Consider the following 27,602-nt stretch of genomic DNA (forward strand, 5'->3'; position numbering starts at 1 on the left):
TCTGGAAATGGAAATGCTAGGCTGAAAACATTGTCACACCTGGAAAAACCCATGCCATAACAAAAAAAGGAACACATGCAATACCATGCATGACAAATCAAGCAAGGAAAACACACATGAAAATCGATACCTGCAAAGAATCCTGTTGTAGCTACTTGGCCTTCTTGCTTTCTCCTTCCTTCCTCTTGCCTTCTTTGCCTTTTTTAATCCAATGCAACACCCAAACGAAAGCTTGCCAACTGATCCTCAGAAGCCTTTTTATCAATGAGACCTCTATTTTCTTCATTTTCCATTATTTTCCTTCAATTACCTCCTTACATGCAACCTTTGACCTTTCACCTTCGTTTTCTCCTAATTTCCATTATTTTGATAAATAAAATGCCAATTAATGCCTCTTCCCTTTCCAAAGCCTTAGCCATTGCTAATTTCCTTTAGCCATAATAAGCGAATGAACACCCACTTGGATTTTTTTCCCACCATTCAGCTTGGAATACGTGTCCCTTGACCATGGTCTTATATATTTTTACATGAATTTTTAACCACCGTTGTTACAATAAACATATGGTTTTGTAACCATAACAAACCTTTTTATTTTTTTAATATTCATTGGTTTTATAATATGTTGTTGTGGTTATAACCACATTTTTCTATTATATGTAATTTTTGTTTTATATGGTTATTTAATAACCACATTCTATATATTTTTTAAAATGGTTTATTTTGTATGATTATTAATATTTTGTTTTTTGTTTTTTGTATGGCCCAAGGAACTAATAATTTGGTGACAAGTGTTATCCACTGGCAGACCACTATTTGGTTTCCATGTAAGCCATGGGACCCACCTAGCATGTTATAGGCCCTCCTTTCCTACTTGTCCTATCAACTTCAAAGTGCGATAAGTTGGTCATACAAAATTGGATTTGAGTGTTGTTTGTGCCATTGGAATCGTAATGATGAGGACTACCACTTGTCGAAGTTTCTGATGAATTTTGAGCACTTTGATTTTTTGAGGTTTCCTAGAGCCACCTGGATCATTCCTCCCCACTAAAGGACTTTTGGTCCTCCAAAAGAATAAAAAATATTGCAATCATGATCCTACATAACAAATGTCTGTGACAGACCACACTTTCTTCTCCTTCACCTTTGTACTTCAGAGCTAGAGGCGATGAAACAGATACCTGTATCCATATGCAAATTTGTATCTACCAATACATGTCCAACTTGCAATATCTCAAGCAAGACCATACTTGCCAAGAGTTTATAGAACACTCATGATCAAGTTTTACAATAGAAACCATATCCCTTTCTATCCAACTAAAGGCCAAAATATCACGATGTTGCATTCATAAGTGATGTTATACATTCATCACTTTTACAAACATTTTCGCAACATGTGATTTACAATGGTGGCCATGCTCAACTACTTAAAAAGGCTACCCATCTCTTACCTAACCAAGCTAATGGGCTTTCTTCCTGTAGTTGGCTTCCTTGTTGAACTGCTTCATTGGTCGGTTCCTTGATGGGTACTTTCACATGCTCCCTATCCTTCTTTGGGTGTAGCTTTAGATGGAGTTTCGAACATGTGTATTTCTGATGTCCTCTCTTGTTGCAATGGATAAAATGTTTTTTCTTCCTCCATACTTTCTCGACCTTCTTTCTTGAATGGTTGTCTTTGGTGTGAGCCTTGCGAAGAGAGCTTGCCTTAGCTCATCCTTTGGAATTCTAGCCTCCCTTTGGAGATGACCTATAATCACGATCATTGGAATGGTGTGATGTAGTCTTAGCCAGCATTGCTTCAGACTCCCTTGCTTATGCCATTGATAGTGAGCTTGGGACTTTGGACTATCTTTCCAATCCACCAAAATCATCATCATCATAATGAAAACATGAAACTAAAGAATCAGTGACCCTGTTTACCTCAGTTGTCGATTTTGGAGCTGGCTTTGCTAAGCCTTCCTTGCTCTTCAAATTTTCCGAGGTTTCTTTTGAGGCTTGTAACTGGAGTTGCAATCCCTGCTTCTCCTCCTCTAATTCTTGTAGAAGTCTTCTTAGTTCAACATTCTATGCTTGAATGCTCTGGTTGAGCAGTTCTTGGAGCCATGCATTCTTTGATGCTCTTCTTATCTTTGGTACAACACTTGTTTCAATCTTCGTCTCATTGCCTCAATCAAAACCCAAGACAATTGGTCCATCACCTACAATCCCAACAGTTGTGACATTCATCTCATCACCTAAATCAGGACCAAGGTCAATTGGTCCAACAATTTCAATTTGAGTAGTTGTGACCTTAATCTCATCATCTGAATTAGATCCATGGTCTTGTTGCACTGTAACAACAATTATTTGCTTCCCTTTACTGCCATACTTCTTTGGCTTAAATTCTAGATGTAGTTTCCAACAATGCTCTTCATGATGCCCTTCTTTCTTGCATTTAGTGCAAAAGGGCTTCGCTTCCATTTTCCTTGTTGTCATTGCCTTATTTGTATGATTGCCTTGTTCATACATTCCCATTCTTTCAAGGTGAATGGCTTTCACACTCGCCGCATCAAGAGTAGTGGGTTCAAATAACAACAATGAATGCCAAGGTAATTATGTAAAGAACCAATATATTTCATCAAAGTATTAGGTGAATCTAAAGTAATTCTCAATGCTAATGCTTGCTTGCTAGATTATCCAGTGAAACTTTGAACATATTGAGCTTTTCCTTGTCTCAAAGGTTGCAATTATATCATAGATTTCTGTTAATTTCCTAATGGATAAAATTCTCCTTTTAACACAGAAACAAATTCAGGCCAAGAAGAAAGGAGTTTACCCGCATGCTTGCCACCTTTATGAAGTTTTCTATCCCACCATATGAGTACAGTGCCTCCTAGTCGAAGAGATGCTAACTGGATCTTTGCCTCATCCTCTTCGATTTGATGTATCCAACAATACAATTCACTTTGTCTTATCCAATTGTTTAGCTTTTTTGCATTATATTCTTCATTAAACATAAGCAAATCAAAATTTACAACCAATTTAAAAAAAGGCTCTCTAGAATCATTTCTATGTTGTCTATTCTAATGGTTGGAAGAAGATGAAGAAGAAGAACATTCACTTGAAGTTGGAGATGGAGGTTTAGGGGGTTCTGCTCCATTTCCACTATTTACTGAAGCATTTTCCTTTGCTTTCTCTTCCTTCTTCTTTTCCTTCTTTGCCAATTTCTTACCATAATCTATAAACAATTTATCTACCTCATTTTCCATGGTGTAGAAAGATTTACGGAAAGCTTTCTCTTCCTCATGATGAACATCATTGTCTACCATTTTCCTTCTTTGTGTTTCACACCCAATCTCTAGGTCAAAAGTCTTAAGTTTTCCTTCACCCTTTTTGAGCTTGGCCCTAGTTATCATTCACACTCGCAATTCACATAAGCAAGAAGACCACTCTGATACCAAACTTGATTTGGAATATTTTATTTACCGACATTATCCAAGATATTTTCTTCAGTTGATGTTCACATAATTGCATGAAAGAGCATGTAAAACCCACATGCGCAAATACTTAAAGAAGAAGCAATATAAAGGAGATCATAAATACAATGCACACACAAGTTTGATAACAAAGATCGTCCAATGTTCACTACGTCTCTGTGCCTTGCTTCAATAGTGGGGAGGTTGCTTCATTAATCTCAACAAAATAAAAATGATTACATGGAAAAATACATCATTAAACCTAAAATATTTGGAGTGACTTGAAATTCAACTAGTCAAATGACAACAATCACAACAACAGCAGGTCCATCTCATCCTCTTGAGACTTTTCACTGTAAACATGACCTACTTTTGAAAGCGACATTGCTATCTCAAACTTCGTGCCTAATAATTGATGAAGAATGCAGGTTTCTGCCATGATCCTTGAGATCCCCTAGTTAGATGCAAAAACTAACTGCATCATTGCGCTTTTTTGCGAAATTATGGTTAAAATGAGTATAAAGTTAGCCACGTTCCACCATCGAGAATTTTGGCCCCACAAGGAATCTTTGAGATTCATCACAACATTAAAAAAAAAAAAAAAAATTCAAAATACCCTAAGAATATTCTCTGAAATATATTACCTCAAAAAATGTGTCTACGCATAGTTTTGTAGGCCTGGTTCTAGTTCCGCTACTCTGGGTTCCCACAGTCATGGTTTTGCCGCCCTCCTCCACGCTCTCATCTCCATTCCTTTCATCTATTCCATTGCAACTGATATATGTGTTGGGCAATAATAACGAAGTTCGACAGGTTGGCTGGGTGGTTACGATGTTGACATTAAAGTTGTGTAGTTGGCAGGTGGCCTGGGTTCAAAACCCATTGACTCCTTGTTTTTGGTGGCTTGTAACAATAACATTGGTTTTGTATTACCCTGATAGAACCGTTAACTATATGTTTATACGGTTTACAAATTAAATTGTCGTATGAAATGTGACCTCGACCAAATAAAAGAAACTGTTTGACTATATAATTTATATGCCACCGACATTTTTGGTGTTGGTTCAACCCATTACAATATGGTTTGAATAAACCATATATATATGGTTTTACAACCATATCACTTCAACTCATTGGTTTTAATATTCCACGTTGGGTTTATAACATATCTAACAACCATTTATAAACATATGGTTTTGTAACCATAACAATTTTTTAAAATGGTTTGTTTTATACGGTTATTGAATATTTTTTTTTTTTGTTTTTTTGTAGGGCCCAAGGAACTAATGAGCTAGTTATAAGTGTCATCCACTGGTAGGCTACTAGTTGGTTTCCATATAAGTTTTGGGTCCCACCTAGCATGTTGTAGGCCCTCTTTTCCTACTTGTCCTGTCAATTTCAAATTGCGATAAGTTGGTCATGCAGACTCAGATTTGAGTGTCGTTTATGCCACTAGAATTATAATGATGAACATTACAACTTGAAGACATTTCTGTTGAATTTTGAGCACTTTGAATTTTGAGGTTTCTTGGAGCCACCTGGATCATTCCTCCCCACTAAAGGACTTTTGGTTCTCAAAAAATATAAACAATACTGCAATCATGATCTGCATAGAAAATGTCTCTGACAAGCCACACTTTCTTCTCATTCACATTTGTACTTCAGAGCGAGAAGCGATGAAACCAACACCTATATCCATATGCAAATTTGTAGCTGCCAATACATATCCAACTTGCAAGATCCCAAGCAAGACCATACTTGCGAAGAATTTATAGAACCCTCATGGTCAAGTTTTACAATAGAAACCATATCCCTTTCTATCCAAGTAAAGGAAAAAATACCACCATGTTACATTCGTAAGTGATGTTATACATTCATCACTTTTATAAACATTTTCGCAACATGTGATTTACAATGGTGGCCATGCTCAACAACTTAAAAACACTACCCATATCTTACCTAACCAGTCTATTGGGATCGCTTCCTATAACTAACTTCTTTGTTGAAGTTCTTTGTTGGTCGGTTATTTCACGTGTACTTTCACATGCTCCTTGTCCTTCTTTGGGCGTAGCTTTGGATGGAGCTTTCAATATGTGGCTTTCTGATGTCCTCTCTTGTTGCAATGACTACAATGGTTTTTTTTCCTCCATACTTTCTTGACCTTCTTTCTTTAATGGTTGTCTTTGGTGCAATCCCATCGAGGATAGCTTTCCTTAGCTCTTCCTTTGGAATGCTCACCTCCCTTTGGAGATGACCTATAATCATGATTTTTGGAATGGTGTGATGTAGTCTCTTCCTACATTAATTCAGACTCCCTTTCTTTTTCTAGTGACAGTGAGCATGCGACTTTGGATTGTCTTTCCAATGCACCAAAAAAATCATGATCATAATGAGAACATGAAACTAAAGAATTATCGTCATTGTTTACCTCAGTTGCTGATTTTGAAGTTGGCTTTATTGAGCCTTCCTTACACTTGGACTTTTTCATAGCTTCATCTGTGGCTTGTATCTGTTGCTGCAATCCCTGCTTCTCCTCCTCTGATTCTTGTAGAATATTCTCAGTTTAGCCTTCTTTACTTGAATGCTCTAGTTCAACAGTTCTTTGAGCCATGCATTCTTTGGTGATCTTCTCACCTTTGGTACAACACTGGTTGTAATCTATTTCTCATCACCTGAATAAGAACCCAAGTCAATTGATCCATCACCAACAATCCTAATAATTGTGATCTTCATCTCATCGTTTGAATCAAAACCCAAGTCAATTAGTCCAAAACTTGAAATCCCAACAACTATGACCTTTATCTCATCGGTTGAATCAGATCCATGGTCTTATTGCATTGTAGCAATAATTGTTTGCTTCTCTTTTCTTCCATACTTATTTGGATTCAATTATGGATGCAACTTCCAATGATTCTCCTCATCATGCCCTTGTTTCTTGAATGAGTGCAAGAGGGCTTTGCTTCCTTTTTCCTTTTTGTCGTTGCCTTCTATGTATGGTTGTATTGTTCATACTTTCCCCTGCTTTCAAGGTGAATGAATTTCACACTAACCACATCAAGAGTAGTGAGTTCAAATAACAACAATGAATGTTGAAGGTAATTATGTAAAGGACCAATATATTTCATTAAAGTATCAAGTGAATCTAAAGGAATTCCCAATGCAAATGCTTGCTTGATTAATTATTCTGTGAAAATTTGAATATATTGACCTTTTCCTTGTCTCAAATGTTTCCATTCTATCATGACTTTTTGTTGATATCCCAATGGATAAAATTGTCCTTTTAATGCAAAAACAAATTCAGGCCAAGAAGAAAGGATTTTACCCAAATGCTTACTACCTTTTTGAAGTTTTCTCTCCTACCATATGAGAGCAGTGACTCCTAGTTGAAGAGAAGCTAATTGGATCTTTTCGTCCTCTTCTTCGATCTATTGCATATGAAAATACACTTCAATTTATTTGATCCAATTTTTATTTTTTATTTTTGCATTATATTCTCCATTAAATATAGCTAAATCAAACTTTACGTCCAATTTAAAAAATGTCTTTCTAGAAGAATTTATAGGTTGTCTACTAGAATGGTGAGAAGAAGACGAAGAAGAAGAATATTCACTTAAATATGTAGATGGAGGTTCAAGAGGTTCTTCTCCATTTCCTTGATTTACCAAATCATTATCCTCTGCTTTCTCTTCCTTCTTCTATTCCTTCTTTGCCAATTTATTCCCATAATCTGCAAACAATTTGTCTATCTTACTTGCCATGGTGTATAATGCTTTACAAAAAGCTTTCTCTTCCTAATCATGAACATAATTGTTTGCCATTTTCCTTCTTCATGTTGCAGGTCCAATCTCTAGGTCAAAATTCTTAAGTTTTCCTTCACCCTTTTTGAGCTTTGCCCTGGTTGTCCTTCACAATTGTAATTCACATAAGCAAGAAGATCGCTCTGACACAAATTTGATCCAGAATCTCTGATTTACCAACATTATCCAAGATATTTTCTTCATTTGATGTTAGCAAAATTACATGAAAGAGCATGTAAAAATCACATGTGCAACTACTTAAAGAATAAGCAACATAAAGGAGATCATAAAGATAATGCACACAAAAGTTTGATGACAAAGTTCGTCTAATGTGGACTGCATCTTTGGGCCCTGCTTCAATAGTGGGGAGGCCGTTTCATTCATCTCAGCAAAATAAAAAAGAGTACACGTCAAAATACATCATTATACTTCCAATATTGGGAGTGACTTAAATTTCACTACTCAAATGACAACAATCGCAACACCAACAGGTATATCTCGTCCTCCTGAGACTTTTTACTATAAACGTGACCTACTTCTGAAAGGTGCATTATTGTCTCGAATTTCATGCCCAACAATCAATGAAGAAGGCAAGTTTTTTCCATGACCCTTGATATTTGTTGCTTATATGCAAAAACTAGCTACACTGTTGCGATCCTTGTGAAATTATGGTTAAAATGAGTATAATGTTTACCACATTCCGCCACCGGCAATTTTGGCCCCATAAGGAATCCTTTATATTCCTCATAGCATACAAAATGAATATTCTCAAAATATTCCTTAGGCATATTCTTTGCAATATATTGCCTCAAAATCATGCTTGGGAAGAATTCTGCAGTCCTGGTGCTAGTTCCACTGCTCTGAGTTCCCACAATCGTTGTTTCGCGACCCTCCTCCATGCTCTTGGCTTCATTCCTTTTGTCCCATCCATTACGAATTTTTATGCAACCAACTCACAAAATATAAAAAAAGGTAGATCAACGACTTAAAAATCAGCCTCTTCAAGGGGGAAACCTCCTTTACATTACACAAATGAACAAATCTTGGATGATACAAATGACAAGACCTCCTTTCTATATATAGGAGTCTAAGGGGTCCCAATACAATCAGAGCCTACATAACAATAATATTGTAGGGGCACACCAATAACAATAGTGGGCTTCTATGGGGCATAATAATAACAACATGGAGACTATATGGGCACAATAATACAATAAGGGGGTTGCACTAATAACAATAAGGGGTTACACTAGTAGTATAGGGACCTAACATGCCCCTCTCCTTCAAAAAGTGTTGTCCTTAATGCTTGAGTAGTTGTGGATGCTTTTGCATAAAATTATCATTCTCCCATGTGGAATCTTCAGCGGGTAAATTCTTCCACTTGATGATATACTCTAAAATTGAACAATTTCGTAGCCGTTGCTTTCTTTTTTTTGTGACTGCTTCTGGTTCCAATATGATTTTTCCTTCCTTGTCAAGTTCTGGGAATAATGTTTGAACTAGGATCTTCTCACCTCTAACCTTCTTTAAGCATGAAACATGGAAAACTAGGTGCACTTGGGAAGCTGCAGGAAGCTCCAATTTGTATGCCATAGTACCAATCTTTTGTAACACCTTGTACAAACCATAATACTTTGGTGATAATTTATTATCCTTCTTAGCTTACTTGAGGGACATTTTTCTGTATGGCTGTAGTCGTAGAAATACCCAATCACCTACATCAAAACTTCTTTCGCTGCGATGTTGATCTGCTTGTTGTTTCATTCTATTCCGCGCCAAAGTGAGGTTATCCTTTAATAGTTTGAGAACTTCTTGTTGATGCTCGATGTGATCTTCCACTTCTTGAACCTTAGAATTTTCTTTCAAAGATGATGTGATGGACGATGGATGATATCCATAAAGTGCCATAAATGAGGTCATTTTTGCTGCAGTATGGAAGGAAGTGTTTTACCACCATTCAGCTAAAGGCAACCACTTGACCCATTGTGTCTGTTTATCAGATATAAAGCAACGAAGATATCCGTCCAAACATTTGTTCACTATCTCAGTTTGCCCATCAGATTGAGGATGATAAGATGAGCTATGAGCTAACTCAGTACCGAAATATTCCACCTCTTGTACTCCAAAGAAACATTTAGAGATTTTTGCATATAATTGTTTCTCCTCCAATAGTTTGAGCACATTGTCAGCATGTTGACCGCGGTCCTTCCAAAACTTGTTGTAGATTAGTATACCATCAAAAAATACTAACACAATTTTTCTAAGGAAGGGTTTGAAAATGGAATTCATCAAACCTTGAAATGTAGAAGGTGCATTGGCAAGGCCAAAAGGCATGACTAAAAATTCATAATGACCCTCATGAGTTTTAAATGTTGTTATTGGAATGTCTTTAGTATTCATTATGATTTGATGATATCCTGAACGAAGATCCAACTTGGTAAAATAAATTTCTCTATGTAATTCATCCAATAATTCATCAATGACAGGAATGGGAAATTGATCTTTAATAGTAGGCTTGTTGAGCTCCCTATAATTTGGACATATGCGCCATGATCCATCCTTCTTGTGTACCAATACCACTGGAGCAGAGAAAGAACTTTGACTAGGTTGACTTATACCAACCTCTAACATCTCTGCAACCATACGTTCAATTTATCTCTTTTGGGCATATAGATATCTGTAAGGCCTAATGTTTGGGGGAACACTGCCTGGAATCAAATGAATAGGATGATCATGACACAAATAGGTGGGAGGCATTTTGGAGTCTCAAATACCTTGGAATTATTGTTCAAAACGTTTTGGAGATCTGGAGAAATAGATGATTTCGATGTGGGAACCTCTAGTGAACATAATTGTGTAATTACACCCTGTTGTTCTTTCTTTAGAAGCTTTGTCATGCTGTTAGAGCTTATTATCTTTCTTGGTTTCCCTGCGATACCCTTTAATTCAACTTCCTTTCCTTCCAAAAAAAATCAAGATTTTTTCTTGAAAATTAAAAGCTATCGTATCGAAAGATTGTAGCCATTGGACTCCTAGTACAACATTTGCACCACCATTGGAATGGAAAGAATTGGATTATTCAAGAAATATTCTCCCATGGATAGCTTGATATTATGGCACTTTCCAGAGAAATTTATGGTTCCTCCATTTGCAACCATTACTTGACACTTTGGTGCTGGATATAGGAAGCAATTCAATTCCTTGACTATCTTACAATGAATAAAATTATGGGTACTACCTGAATCAATCAAAACTATTATCTTTTTCTTCTTGATATGGACTTCTATCTTGAGAGTTTGAGGAATGGTAATTCGTGTCAATGCATTGCAATATATGGTCAAATTCATTTCTTCTTTCTCTTGGATTGGTTCCTGGTGTATATCCTCTTCTTTTGACATTTCTTGTTCATTTTCTTACTCCTCTTCCCCATCTATGTAAATTTATTTCTTCTTAGCACACTTATGACCTTTAGTGTATTTTTTATCACAATTGTAACAAAGCCCTTTTACTCTTCTTTTTTTTTCCAATTTTTGTGGTGTCAACCTTGTAGGTGGTGAAAGGCTAGGAGAAACAACACTTCCATCTTTATAGTTATGACTGGTAGGCTTCCTTGTTGCCATAATTTTGCTTTCAACTTTTCTTGCCAACCTATATGCGTTCTCCAATGAATCGGGTTCCCAAAGGCGAACCTCATGTTGGATGTTATCATTTAAAGTCCCTATGAGGACTTCAATCCTATGCTTCTCTGAAATATCATTTACACTTATATTCAATTTTTGGAAGTCCTCAATGTGCTCTGCCATTGAACCCTTTTTTTGAGATTTATCAATTGGCTAAAGAAGGTGTTGCTCTTTGTATCTTCATAATGTGCTATAATTCCCTCCATGAAAATTGACCAGGTGACAAGTTGTTTATGATAACAAATCCCTCTATACCATACAAACCGATTCAGTTATAAATATAAAGATGCAATACGTACCTTTTATGGCGGTTGCACATCATGTAAATCAAAATATTGCTCCATTTGTAGTATCCAAGTTACCGGATCATTGCCATAAAATTTCCTCATATCTATATTTGGAATATGGTGGGTCTTCAATCCAACGTTAGAGTCTATGAAATAATGATTAACATTTCTTTTGTTCTCATCATGAGTTTCCTCTACTATCTTTTCGACATTAGGAAGCCTTTCTTGCAGTGACTTTGTCCCGCCTTTCTTCAAACCTTCCATGTCTTTCTTCAAATATTCCATGTTGCCATTCAATTTTTCTTCTATATCATTTATCTTATTGATCATATATTCAATCACATTCTTCATCCCTCCAATTTTGCTTACTAGGTGTCTCTATTTTCTTGATTCAAGTCATTATTTTTCTTGCTTTTAGGAGCTTGATCTTGAATCTGTTGTATCTTCAAAATTTCGGATCTCCAAGGTCTAAAATTGCGACTTGTGGTATCCCTTTGCATCTTCTTTCCAATGCCACTAGTCTGATCGAAATTGGATTCTCCAAGAAAGAGTTATGCCCAATCTCCCAAGATGACCTGATTATATACTTTTTCAGTAGAGAGAACTTGTACGAAGTGCCACATGTCATTATTTTGACCTTCAGACCTGAAAATGATACACAAAAACACACATTCCATCCTCTTTCTGTAACTTCTTACGAAATTTCAATCTGATGCTCAGAGAGAAAGTTATGACGATTTTCCCAAGGTCACATGTTTGGGATGTAATTCGGGAGCCTGCAAAAACCCTAAATGTTTTGGACAGTATTTCCAAAAATATAGTGAAACAAGATCTAAAATTCGGGCCGAGCTTCATCAAGATTTCGACTCAAATGGGTTTTAATTTCAAAGTCTGAACCTTCGTAGAAAAAAATTATAGAGGAAATGCCACGATGACCTGTTTGCGATGGAATTCTAGAGCTTACAAAAACCCTAACTTCCTCAGATCATATCTCTGAAAATATAGCGAGAAAATATCTAAAATTCAGACCCGAGGTTCAGAATGGTTTCAGCTCAAATGGGTTTTTTTTAGCTTCTGAAACTTTGTAGAGAAAAAATTATAGCGAAGAGGTTGGAACAGTGAAACCCTATAATCCAAAGCTCTGATACCAAATGTTATGCAACCAACTCACAAAATAAAAGAAAAGGTAGATCAACGACTTAAAAATCAGGCTCTTCGAGGGGGAAACCTCCTTTACATAAAAAATGAACAAATATTGGATGATACAAATGACAAGGCTTTCTTTCTATATATAGAAGTTTAAGGGGTCTCAATACAATTAGAGCCTACATAACAATAATATTGTAGGGGTACAACAATAACAATAGTGGGCTTCTATGTGGCATAATAATAACAACATAGGGACTATATAGACACAATAATACAATAAGGGGATTGCACTAATACCAATAAAGAATTACATTAATAACATAAGGACCTAACCGGGATAATATAGGAATTTTATAAAATGTGTTGCGCAATGATAACAAAGCCTGCGTGGTTTGTTGGGTGGCTAAGGTATGGATATTGAAGTTGTGTGATTGGCGGGTGGCCTGGATTCAAAATCCCGCGGCTCGTTGTTTTGGTGGCTTGCAATAATAACATTGGTTTTGTATTACCCTCGATACAACCGTTAACCATATATTCATATGGTTTACAAAATAAACTGTGGTATGAAATGTGACCCTAACCAAATAAAACAACCAGTTTGATTATATAATTCACACGCCAACGATATTCTTGGTGTTGATTCAACCCGCTACATCCACATTTACAATATGGTTTAAATAAACCATATATATGGTTTTACAACCATATCACTCCAACTCATTGGTTTTAATATTCCACGTTGAGTTTATAACATATTTAATAATAATTTATAAATATATGGTTTTGTAACCATAACAAACTTCTTTTTTTATAAATATTAGTTGGTTTTATAATATGGTGTTGTGGTTATAACCTCATTTTTTTTATTATATGTAATTTTTGTTTTATAGGTTATTTAATAACCATATTCTATATTTTTTTAAAACCTGGTTTGTTTTATATGGTTATTTAATAACCATATTTTATATTCTTTTAAAACATGATTTGTCTTATATGGTTATTTAATATATTTTATTTTTTGAAAGGCTCAAAGAATTAATGAGCCAGTGACAAGTGTCATCCATTGGTAAGCCACTAGTTGGTTGCCATGTAAAACATGGGTCTCACCTAGCATGTTGTAGGCCTTTTTTTCATGCTTGTCCTGTCAACTTCAAATTGCGATAAGTTAGTTATACAAACTCGGATTTGAGTGTTGTTTGTGGCATTAGAATCGTAACAATGAACACTACAACTTGGTGATGTTTTTGTTGAGTTTTGATCACTGTTAATTTCTAGGTTTTCTTTAGCCACTTGGATCATTAGATGTTGGTGTTTCATTGCAATCACTTTGTTTTTTTTGCTAGGGTATTGAGCCATCACCTCTTTTCCTTTAGAAGTTTTTATTTGTTGTTGTCACCACTTCCTGGTGTGTTGTTGTAGTTTTTCTCTAGTTGGGGCCTATAGTTTTTTGTCATGGCATTGTTCTTGGCTTCATTGGTTATGGTTCCTTGTTGTCGCATCGCTTTGTTTGTTTACCTTTGCTCTTGCTCGCCTATGAGTTTTTAGGTTGGATTCATGGACATTTTGTTGTATGTTCTTGGGTTTTGTATTTTTGTTAATATTTTTTGATTGTTATCAGAAGGCTATGAGATATATCTTAACAATTTTATTTATTTATTATATATTATTAATTTATTTATTTTTTGGGTTATTTTGTTTAGAGGCATGCCTTTTGTTGGGAGACTTGGTTTTCTTTGAAGCCTCTGATTAGATTTGTGCAGATCTTGTTTGAAAGCACACTCTATTTATGTATTTACAAAATGTTATTTTATTTATTTATTTTTTATTTCCATAAATAAAGTTATGGTTTTTTTCCCTTGGGAAAAAGGACTGTTGTCTAATGAGGCCCCAATTTTATCTGGATAACAAATTTCTCACCAAAATCTATTAAAAAATTCTTCACGGAATCCAACTGTGGGAGTGTTTAAATTGTTTTTTCTAATAATTAAGGTAGAAATGGATTCAACACCATCAAGAACCCATGGGGCATCCAAAATCTTGAAGCTTGATAGTTGTAACCAGGATTTTCCAAAATTTTCATTGGATTTTTTCAAAATCATGTTGTAATTTCTATTGTTTTTCGAGCGAAATTGTGGCTTGTTTAGACTACGTTGAAAAAAAAGTACAAGACACTCCCCAAGTATAAAATTACAAAGGAAAGTGAAAAATAAGGCCATTAGAGTCTTTTATCCTTGAAATCAAAATATATTTTGCCTCCTTTTGATTGATCTTCATCCAAGATGTATATACTCTTTGGAACAATATTTCTGTTCATTGGCATTCTCAGACCTCATATATATTTAAATTAGTATGTCAGTATGAACCACACATGTAGATGTACAATTATAGTAAGTAGTATTGTATTAGATATATTATGAATGGGTGGTTTTACATTTCTTCATGGCGGTGTGCCTTTATAGGCATTGGCTGGCTACAAACGTAAAAGGTCACAACTTTTCACCCCATGTCTCTTCATAATTGAATGAGACAATAATTAATTTAATATTTTATTTATTTTAATTGATGGTTATGAATATTTTATTCATAACATTGCCACCCCCTTTAGAGATGCTTTGTCCTCAAAGCAAGGCCAAAGGGTCTTCTCTAATTGAACATTGTTGTGATGGAATTACATCCTTTCGTTGATTGGCGCTTTCTTCACGAATACTTGTACCTTCCTTGGAAATAGAAGTATTAACACCTTTTAATTTATAATGTCGTCCTTGTGAGTTAAAATTCATGAATTATTCTTCAAGGTTTGTGGTATAGCTCACTAGTTGTATTAACCATTTTGCACCTAGAACTACATCCATTTCCTTGAGTGGCAGGGCAAATAGATATATTTGTGGCTCCAATTCTTGTATTTGAATTGAAACTCTTTGACACTCTCCTATTTCCTTGATTTTCCTTCTAGTAGCGACAAGCATGGTCAGGTCCTTGATTGGTGATATACAGAGACCAAGTAGTTTAGAAAGATCAATGTTTATACAATTGCGAGTACTACCCGAATCTATAAGTATATCGATATTTCTGCCTTTGATGAGCCCTTTGAGCTTTAGGGTTTTAAGACATAGTCTCTTCCTTATATTTTTTGGTGGTGTAATATGCTTAATGTTTCTTCGTAGAGATTGATCTCTCTTCTTTAGAAGATGTGGTGGAACGTATTTTGCAATTTCTTGCGGTTCTTTATTTTTGGTAGAGTTACTCTTTTTGTCATGGGTTTCCTAGTTACATGAGATTTCTGCTAATGATGATTCCTCAGAATATGAATCTTAATTGTGTGTGACAACGATTCCTTCATCGAGTTCTTGTACTTCAATTTGTTTCCCATCTACTATTTTATAGTAGCGTAGGGATGCGTTTTCACATTTATGTCCTGGGATCCAATGTTCTCCACATTTGCGACAACTATTTTTCTTTTTAATCTTCTTTTCTGGTTCGTTACTTGAAGTGTCTGATTCTTTCTCGACTTCATAATTATACAGTTTCTTGTTAAGGCAGTTGTGTCCTGATGTCCATTTGTCTCCACAATACCTTAATTTGTTAGTTTCTTTTTTCCCTGAGTGTTGTTGTTAGTGGTCTTCATCTTCTTTGAATGAGGACATTTTGAGCTTATATTTTCTCTCAATAATTATGGCTGCGTGTCTGGCCTCTTCAATGGTTTGGGGTTTATATAATTTTAACTCTTTTCGAATGTAATCCTTAAGGCCGCAACGATACATTTTTAATAGTTCTTCGTTTGAAAATACCCTTTGTCTTATTGCTAACACTTCCCATTCATGAGTATATTCACTTACCAATCCCTTCTGTCTAAGGTGAACAAATCTTTCATAAACATAATCTTCCTCTTTGTTGTGGAACCGTTTTAACATAGCGTTTTTAAAATTTTTCCAGTTGAATGAGCAACCTGTACATTTAGAAGACCACCACAGGAACCAATCATATGCTTATGCCTCTAAGTAGTTGGATGTAGTCATGACCTTTTCTTGCTCACTGAGTGGTAGGTTTGCTAAAAAAATGGCACCCATCTTATTTACCCATACGATGGTGCCTTTATGGTTCTTACCATCATACTTAGGTAATTTGTTTTTAATTTTAAGATGGTTCCTTGCGGAAGATTTGGTATAATAATGGCTTCCTTTGAAGTGTATTTGCGGTATTTGTGTCTTTTCGTGCATCAAGAACTCATGATCTGGAGAATTTTCTCCTTCCGGAGTCTTGGGACTCTGTGTGGCTGAGGATGGATTAGTCTTCTCAAAATGCTGACTTATCACATTTTTTAAAATATGAAATATCCTCAACCATTTGATCCTACCTATTAACTGACTTCTCTATGCTATCCAAACACTTGTTTAATATATTGAGATCCTCTTGAATTCTTTTAAATTCAGCATTGTTGTTGTTTCTCCCCATTTTTTACTTCTTCTTCTTGTTGGACCCAATTTTTAATATATATATTTAATTATATTAATTAATTAATTATAAATTATATGAATTATATAATTATAATTAATATATATTATAATTAATTTCAATTCTGTGTATTGGACCTTAACTGACAATGTATCACTGATATTAATTTAACGATGCAGCGTATCATTTTGACCTACACCATCCACCGAATACACTGACCATGGATATTGAAATATGTGACAAGTATTGAATTTATTTGTTTATGGGAGGCTGAGTCACATGTCCGATAGGGGACACAACTTATCACCGGGATGTGTCAACCGGACATGACTTATCCCACAGTCTGACCAACACTGTGTTTTCACTTTGACTGCCGCTTCGGACAACGATGACGTGACAGTGATGCGAGCAGCGTGGAACACTGCTGAGGGGAAACATCAAAGGCAGGGAAGCGGAACCGACAGCGAGGATTACAGTGCAGGTGGAATGATGTGGAGCTATAACAGTGGGGAAAGCAGCACGAGGAGTTCGTGGACGTATGGTGACGAAAAAATGATAACGAACAAGGAATGATGGAGAATGCAACGAACGACGATGAACTAATGGCTCCGATACCACTGAAACAATATTTATGTTCACTAGCGTTCTTAGACCTCATATACATTTAAATTAGTATGTCAGTATGAACCATACATGTAGATGTACACTTGTAGTAAGTAGTATTGTATTAGATATATTATGAATGGGTGGTTTTACATTTCTTCGTGGCGGTGTGCCTTTATAGGCATTGACTAGCCACGAAGGTAAAAGTTCAGAACTTTTGACCCCATGTCTCTTCATAATTGAATGAGACATTAATTAATTTAATTATTTAATATTTTATTTTAATATTTAATATTTTATTTATTTTAATTGATGGTTATGAATATTTTATTCATAACATTCTTCCTTATGAATATATATGATTTTTTTTTATAACAAAAATAATAATAATTACTTCTTCTTCTTTTTTTGTCTATTTTGGAATAGGGTTTTTTTGAATTATATATATATCACACGATAGGTGTGTTTATTTTAGAATATGATATCCAAAATTTTAAGAATAAGATTTCTCTTAAAAGTAGGCATGTCATTTCTATCATTTTAATTAAATTGATTAAGTAAAAAAAAATGTCATATGAACATGAGTTATGGTTTTTTGGGCATGTCGTATTAGTAAGCCATAATATTGGCCCATGGTATATTAACAAAGTTTATTTAGAGGTATAGAATCTCCATGGTTAATAATCTTGTTACATTTATTTTTCTTTTTATAAATAATAATAATAATAATTTGAAATAAAGTTATAATTTAGTTAATTTATATGAATATTTTAAATCTTAACAATGTGAGATGTATTATGAAGTAAGTGTTCAACATTTAGCAACCATTTAATTTATATGGCTGCACTATTTATTTTTTCAAATGAGTTTAGTTTAGGTGGGTAAGAAGAAGAGTATTGTCCTTCCCATTGAAGTTCAGTGAATTTAGGTGCGTAAGATGAAGAATATTGTCCTTCTCACTTAAGTTCGATTAAGTGATATGTTGAGCTCTTGATAGGTACATTGTTATCAGAGCTTTGAGTCTAATAATTGAGATGACCATGTGCCCCAACGAATATAAGGTTTACGCTAGGTTTCATGAACAAAATGAGAGGAAGTGCCTAGGAGTTTTTCTCAAAATATGTTACTTGGAAAACAAAAAATTATAACTATAACATATTATAACTAAAAAATAATGATATTTAGGAAGAGTATTGTCCTTCTCACTTAAGTTCAATTAAGTGATATGTTGAGCTTTTAATAGGTATATTGTTGTAAGAGCTTTGAGTCTAATAATTGAGATGACCATGTGCCCTAAAGAATATAAGGTTCACACTAGGTTTCATCATCAAAATGAGAGGAAGTTCCTATGAGTTTTTCTCAAAATATGTTACTTGGAAAAAGAAATATTATTACATAACTGTAACATACTATAACTAAGAAATAATGATATACATATTACATATAATATTATTAACTATAACATAACTTAATGGATTGATTCAAGTGGTTGAGTGTTATGTATTATGCGCAAGAGATCATGGGGCCAAGTCCCCGAGCTGGCTGCCTCTATGGATATTATTTGGCCTTATTCAATGTCCATGTTAGGTTAGGTTGTCAAAACTGAAACCAATTGGTTTACCCTAAGTACCATCCTTGAAATTATGAGAAGCATCTTAAGGGATTCCCCCAAATGTGTATTCCATCGTGTGTATATGTATTCCAAATATTTATAGTAAACAAAATTATATGCATCTTGACAATTAAAAATGAGTGTAGCATCCATTTATAACATATAACCTCTTCATATTGGCCTATCTTTAAAAACATAGTAGTAAGGTATTTCATCCCAAAATAATTCCATAAAATTGGTACTTATGCAACATGCTATTTATTTTCTCAAAAAGTTACATAGACAATTATATCAAAAGGTATAATTATGATTGACTCTTTGTCAAAAAAAAAAGTGTCTTTTATTATATCCAATGAACATGTGTAAAATTTCTTATGCTACTAGGGGTGGTAGGAGAGGGATGGATTCATATCAAAAGGTATAATTATGATTGACTCTTTGTCAAAAAAAGAAGTGTCTTTTATTATATCCAAGGAGCATGTGTGAAATTTGTTATGCTACTAGGGGTGGCATGAGAGCGAGGGATTCTCATTAATCTCAAAGGAGAAACAAAAATAAAGTTCACATGGGGATTGGGCCAAAACTAGAACAATATTGCTAATATGTATGGCCTTTTCCTTGATCTTCAATTAGTCAAAGAGAAAGATATTCCTTCCATTGTTATTTTGGGGGACTCACTAATCATAATCCATCTCCTCCAATGGGGTTCCCTCCCTAAGAACAATCATCTCGCTCTCCTCCTTTGAAGAATATATGGTATCCTCAAGACATTTCCTCACAAATATTATTTTCATATCCTTTGTAGTAAGAATAAGGTAACAAATGTACAAGGAAAAATTGCATGTCGGCTGGAAGAAGGGAAATACAAGGTTAATGGCTCCCTTAAGTGGATGGTTATTCCATGATTAACTTAAATAATAATCCTAGCTCCCCTACTACTCAAAGAAACATAGAATGGGTAAAGACTAGGAGTGATCTACCCAACAAGGCTCTCCTTAAATTTGTTGGATTAAGGAAAGGTTCTATTCATAAGATTCAAGGTGAAAGTGTTCATGGCACAAGGCAAGGTCCATATAATATGACTCAAGGTTACAAATTTCCTCACACATAGTTGAAGCATATACGTTGACTTAAATATTTGATGTAGTCCATGTGGCATACTTCACTAGTCATGTCACAGGAAGTGGTAGGCTCAATAATCGCATGTTTGAGGTATATTAATTCATAGTTTATGTTGCAGATCACATTTTGTCCTTCATCTCATCTCCTCTTCGACTTCGTACGATGCTAGATGGGTGCCATTAAGAGAAAACTAGTGGAAATGATGTTGAGACCAGCTCAGGAAGCATGGGAACATAAGGACTTGCAGCCAACATTGATGGATAATGCGATTAAGATGCATAACCAGATTTGGATCTCTAATTATTTACAGGATTTCTCTAGCGAGAAGTGTAACGTAGCGAGGATTTCTCAATATGGGTTAGAAACTTATATATCTGCCAATTGGTTTTCTCTTGGGTTGCACCTCCAACAAACTAGGACCGAAGCTCCTTGGAGATTCACTATCTCAAGGCCCCTATGCAATCGCAAAATTTACCGGAGAGCGTGGATTGGGAAGATAAAGGATTGTCTAAAACATAAATTTATAGCCACACTCTCTGTAACTTCCAATTTTGTCTCTTAGTGATTCAATGGGTATAAGGAAAGCCCATAAAAATAAAATCTAGGTGCAAGGAAATACTACTTAGACAACTCAACATTCCCTACTCTCAGACTTGTTCCTCAATGGTGAGCTAGTGGATCTTCATGCTTGTTGGTAACTTTCAGTGAAGCTCAAAATACAGGTACTTTGATTGCTCTGTCATTTCAACCTTTGCTCAAAAGTCGTCACACAGGTTGCTAATAAAAATGGCTAATCAATGTCAACAATGTCCACACCCGCCACTATATTGGTATGCGGAAGTCATTGACCTTTGATAACATATTATTTCCTTGACAAAGAAAGTGTAGAGACAAGAGGATAGAATAATCCAATTGGAGGACAAGATGGAATGGGCACACCGACAAATAACATATATACAAGCTCAAAGAGACAAACGAAGACAATAAAAACATAACTAGTAGTTATCCAGGTAGCCCCATGAACAAAATGTCCATTAACCCTCCATAGTAAGGCATGTTAGTTGAAAATGTATTTTGTTGAATGATCAATATTGTAGAATTTATATTAGCATATGCCTTAGTTTTGGTTCTCAGAAAGCATGTAGTAAAAATCTAATAGATAATTTTGAGATACTTCCTCATATCCTTCTTGAAGCATATGATCCAGGTGGATATTGGTGGCCACCTTCCAAGTCCACATGGACCCCCACCATTGTTTTTCTCAGCATTTTCAGTTTCCTTAATTGTAGCACAACTTACTATTTTTAGCAGTTTTTCGGGTCCTGAACTTCTGGAGCCGTTTTGAGGCCCTAAATGACGTTTTTTGGGGAATTCGAGGGCAACATGGGTCCATGGAATGGACCATGTTGCCCGTTCCAACAATGGTAGTGGTCGGATAGATCTTTCTAACGAGCTATTGTATGCGTCAAACGGAGATCGTATGCCAAAGTTACGACCTCGGGAAGTTGATGTACCAATTTACCCCAAACGGGGCCCATAGTTTGGCGTTTCATCTCCTAGGGTTAGGTTTTGGAATGTTAAGGGTTTTCCATTGTTTCTCAACAATAAATAGGCCTTCGAGCCTCATTGTAACACAGTTGAGAGGCATGTAGCCACCACATCTCTTCTCAGAGATAAGCTACCATCGCCCTAGCTGGTTTATTTCCATTTCTGGTTGTAAGCATATTTCAGTATTTCCATTAATGAAATGAAGTATTATTTCCGCTGCATCTTTGTGTATATGGTTATCTCTGTAATTTGTTGCGTTCCTGTTTAAATCCAGATCAGTGGTATCAGAGCGGTCTGCTTTTTCTCTTTTTTTCTTTGCATGTCCCCAACAAGGTCGGGATATAAGGAGTTAGGGCTTGAACTGGTTGGACCTTTGCAAGACCAGCCTCGCAAATCTCGACGGCCTCCCATGGCGGATGAGAAGAAAGACGAGGGGGCAGGAGATCCCATCAAAATCTTGCTCGAAGAAGCCCTCGAGCGACAACAGAACGCGATGATGGACAGCTTTGCCCAGATCCTTCAGCGGCTACCCAGAAGCGACGCATCGGCTTCCAGCAGCTACTCTGGAAACGCCACACCCTTTAAGGTACAAGTTAATTTTGAAATCCCCATATTCGAGGGTCAGATAGACACAGATGCCGTAGATAAATGGTTAAATCTGCTAGAGGGTTATTTTTCTGTTCATGAATTTTCGAGTCGGGAAAAGATTGTTTTTTCTCTTCTCAAAGCAGCCCCCCACGTCAAGGACTGGTGGGAAACCTACTGCGAGCAGAAGGATGAAAGTACTGGCTCACTATTTTTAGCCGCACCCACCTGGAATTCATTCCGGGATGCCATCAAGGAGCAGTACTACCCTGTTGGAAGCTATGAGGATGAATACATAAAGTGGACCACGCTGCAGCAGGGAAGGGACCAAGACGTGCCGGAGTTCACCAATATTTTCCATACCCTTCGCACAAAGTTGGGTATCAAGGATTCAGAGCAACATTTGATACTCAAATACCGTGGCTGCCTGCACAAGTACATCCAGGAAGAAATACAATTCCTGAACATCTCCTCGCTCGGCGCAACATACCGATATGCCGTCAAGGTCGAGTAGAAGTTTAAACAAAAGAAGCGAGACTTTGGATCTGTGAATCCAAAGCAGGGGAAAGGTGCCCCTAAACCACAGAACAAAGGACAAAGCCAAGGCGTGACATCCCAAGACAACCAGCCGAAGCTGCAAGCAAAGAACAGCGCCGCGAAGCCGAGAAAGGACACTGGAAAATGGTGTGAGTTCCATAAGAGCTCCACTCACAACACAAGTGAGTGTCGGGCCAAGCAGTCACTGGTGGCTGAGCTAAAGGTTTCAGAATCAGATGCATGTTCCGACTCTGAGTCAGAACCCGATAAGGGGAATGAAAAAGGGAAGCAGATCATTGATGCGGATCCCAGCGCCACTGTTGCTACCGCCAAGATCCAGAAAAATGAACCCGAAGATCCAGAGGAGGAGGAGCATCTCTTCCACTCCCAGATGTGGGTAAAGGGCTCCCCGATACAGTTCATTGTTGATAGCGGGAGTCAAAAGAACCTCATTTCGGCAGAGGTCGTGAAGCGGTTGGGCTTACCGACCACAGCACATCCACAACCATACACCATTGGGTGGCTTCACCAAGGACGGGATCTTCGCGTGAGCCAACAGTGTCGCCTTCCATACAACATCAAGCCCTTCACGGATGAGGTATTGTGTGACATTGCTCCCCTTGAAGTTTGTGATGTATTACTAGGACAACCATACTTGTGGAAGCGGCATGCTGTGTATGAATCAAGGCCCCGTGCTGTTATTATTACATTGGGAAATAAGTTGTACAGGATACTGGAGGTAGCACCACCTACCGCCATCTCTTTGATTTCTGTAAAACAATGCAGTAAGATCATTTCCAAAACCAGGAAATTTGTTTTCCTGATGATACGCCCTCAAGGAAAGAAGAAGACAGTGGCCGCGGCCTCCAAACGGGGTCCCTCTGCACGACAACTACAGATGGAAAAGGTTGTGGAGGAGTACGAGGACATCTTCACCTCCCCTGCAGGGGTTCCTCTGCACTGTCAAGTCAAGCACTCCATCGATCTGACCCCAGGTGCGCCGCTACCCAATGGACCAATTTATCGGCGCTCCGTTCTGGAGAACGATGAAATCAAGAGGCAGATTCAGGAGCTCCTGCAGAAAGGTCACATCCGTCCGAGTTCATCGCCTTGTGGGAGCCCGATCGTGTTGGTACAAAAGAAGGATGGGACGTGGAGACTCTGTATTGACTATCGGGCGCTGAACAAGATCACTGTCCGTAATAGGTACCCGATCTTGCGGATTGATGACCTCCTAGACCAACTAAAGGGGGCGAAATATTTCAGCAAGATCGATCTGAAGTCAGGATATCACCAGGTACCAATCGAACCCTCAGATGTGTGGAAGACTGCCTTCAAATCCAAGGAGGGCCTTTTCGAATGGTTGGTTATGCCTTTCGGATTGACGAATGCTCCTGCAACCTTCATGAGGCTAAGGGATGACATCTTGCGGCCATTCACCAACTCCTTTGTAGTAGTATACTTGGATGACATTCTAATCTTCAGCCAGAGTTGGGAAGAGCACCTCCACCACATCTGACAGGTTCTCCAAACACTGCGGCAACACAAGCTATGTGCCAATTTGGAGAAATGCACTTTTGGCATGACCCAGGTTCAGTATCTGGGATACATCATTGATGAACAGGGGGTGCATGTCGATCCAGCCAAGATCCAAGTCATTCGGGATTGGCCCTCTCCAACCACTCTAACAGAGCTTCGCAGCTTCTTAGGTCTTGCCAACTTCTACCGCAGGTTTGTGCTGGGGTTTTCTCATATTTCTTGGCCCTTGAGTCAAGTCACCAAGGGAGGGGCGAAAGCAAAATTCTTTTGGTCTGAATCTCAACAGAAGGCATTCATGGAGTTGAAGGATCGCCTCTGCACGGCACCAGTGCTCGCGTTACTAGATTTACAACAACCATTTGAAGTCGAGACAGATGCCTCTGACTATGCTATTGGGGCAGTCCTTACTCAACATGGACATCCAGTGGCATATCACAGTGAAACACTTTCAGACACAGTCCGGAAGTACCCCACGTATGATAAAGAGATGTATTCCATTGTACAGGCTTGTCGACAATGCAAGCATTACATTTTGGGGAAGGAAACGGTCATCCACACAGACCACCGACCCCTGCAGTTCATACAGACCCAAGGGAAATTGCAGAATGATCGCCATCAGAAGTGGTCTACATACCTGCAACAGTTCCACTTGAATATAAAGTATAAGAAGGGCAACACCAATAATGTTGCAGATTGCCTCAGTCGACCACCGATCATGGTGTTAACCACCGTGCTCAACTCTTGTGGGCACGAGACTTCTGATTGGCCACTTCTCTACAAAAGCGACCCAGAATTCGGCCACACATACCAGACACTCTTGGAGGGTCGGCATGTTCCAGATTTTCACCTCCAGGATGCCCTATTATGCCACCTCGGTCACCTTTATGTTCCTTCAAGCGAGCGTGCCAAGATGATTTGGGAAGCACACTACAGTCGGGCTGCTGGGCATTTCGGGATCGAGAAAATAGTGGCAGTACTGCAAAATTATTTCTATTGGCCGAATCTTCGACAGGATGTTGGGAAATACATCAGATCATGTACTGCCTGTGCCATTGCCAAACCGACCATTAAGAAGCACGGCCTCTATACCCCGTTGCCTACCCCTAGTCGACCTTGGGAATCCATCTCCATGGATTACATGTCAGGCCTTCCTTCCACTAAGCATGGAAATGACTGTGTTTTTGTGGTCGTCGACAGGTTCTCGAAGATGGCCATTATGGTGGCCTGCAAGAAGAATATCACAGCAGAAGCCACTGCTAAACTCTTCTTTGAACGAGTGTGGGTGCACTTTGGGATCCCACAGTCTATCATCTCAGATCGGGACAGTCGGTTTCTCAGCACATTTTGGTCCAGTCTCTGGTCAATGCTGGACACCAAACTCACGAAGTCCACAACCTTCCATCCTCAAACTGATGGCCAGACAGAGGTTGTCAATAGGATGATTGTGCACATTCTGCGCATGTATAACTCAAAGCATCCACACACATGGGACGAGAGCCTCCCCTATGTTCAGCACAGCTACAACCGAGCTCTTCACAGCTCCACTGGCCATAGCCCTTTTCAGGTGGGTTTGGGATTCCAGCCACTATGCCCCATTGATGTGGCCATGCCACTTGCAGCTACTCACATAAATTCAGCTCATGTCCAGTCCGAAACAGATAAGGCCACCAACTTCATTGAGCGCATCCAACATATTCGCCAGCAGGTCCATGACATTCTTGAGAAATCAATTGCCAAGTACAAGCAGCGACATGATCAACATCGGGTGCCACACAAGTTTCAGGTGGGCGAAAAAGTCTGGTTGCATTTGCAAAAGGAACGCCTTACTGGAGCCTATCGGAAATTGAGACCACTCCGATATGGTCCTTACACCATTACTAAGGCTATGGGAGACAATGCATTTGAGCTCAGCATTCCTCCATTCCTTGGCCTGCACCCAGTGTTCAATGTGGACCGCCTTCGGCCATACTTTCCACCATTGCTAGACACATCCGACATTGCAGAACAGCTCAAACCCACATAATTAAATCCGGATTGCATGGAACAAGCTGCAACTGATCGGATCATGGACACACAGATCAAGAACACTCGCCAACAGAATATCCAACTGTATCGAGTTGTCAAAGCAGGCCAACTCCTTCAGCAGGGCAAGTGGCTCACCAGGGAACAAGTTCAGCAAAAGTTTCCTCATCTCATGGAGGAGCTCAACGCAATGAGGATCATTGCTTCCTAAGGGGGGAGGAATGATCCAGGTGGATATTGGTGGCCACCTGCCAAGTCCACCTGGACCCCCACCATTGTTTTTCTCAGCGTTTTCAGTTTCCTTAATTGTAGCACAACTTACTATTTTTAGCAGTTTTTCGGGTCCTGAACTTCCGGAGCCGTTTTGAGGCCCTAAACGACGTTTTTGGGGAATCTGGGGACAACATTGGTTCATTCCAACAATGGTAGTGCTCGGATAGATCTTTCTAACGAGCTATTGTATGCGTCAAACGGAGATCGTATGCCAAAGTTACGACCCCGGGAAGTTGATGTGCCAATTTACCCCAAACGGGGCCCACAGTTTGGCGTTTCATCTCCTAGGGTTAGGTTTTGGAATGTTAAGGGTTTTCCATTGTTTCTCAACAATAAATAGGCCTTCGAGCCTCATTGTAACACAGTTGAGAGGCATGTAGCCACCACATCTCTTCTCAGAGATAAGCTACCATCGCCCTAGCTGGTTTATTTCCATTTCTGGTTGTAAGCATATTTCAGTATTTTCCATTAATGAAATGAAGTATTATTTCCGCTGCATCTTTGTGTATATGGTTATCTCTGTAATTTGTTGCGTTCCTGTTTAAATCCGGATCAGCATATGTATATTTGAATAATATGTAAATCTATTGAGTACTTTGATGTGATTGGGAACAAAATTAATAGAAATGCCTTTTTATTTATGTCAAAAAAAGAAAAATTTACACAACCATCCTATAGATTGGAAGTAATGCAAGTACCATGTCTCAATCTCAATCCAACTTTTGAAAGGTTATATGTTATGTTGTTCATCTCGTTGTACATGTGAGATAAAGAGATAGCGTGAGAGCTATCATCCACATTTGTATATCACCATAAAAGGCTATAAGATGAAAGTTTTTATTTGTGTTTCCTTTCTAATCGATTTTATGACCAAGAGAGAGTCACTTCAGTTTTGAATTTGTTGACTTTATGTTATTTTGCTAGTTGAAGAAGTAATTTGAATA

The sequence above is a fragment of the Pinus tabuliformis genome, chromosome 5_2 (assembly GCF_031772625.1).
Source record: "Pinus tabuliformis cultivar Carrire ecotype Pingquan chromosome 5_2, CPIR1, whole genome shotgun sequence".
NCBI lineage: Eukaryota > Viridiplantae > Streptophyta > Pinopsida > Pinales > Pinaceae > Pinus > Pinus tabuliformis.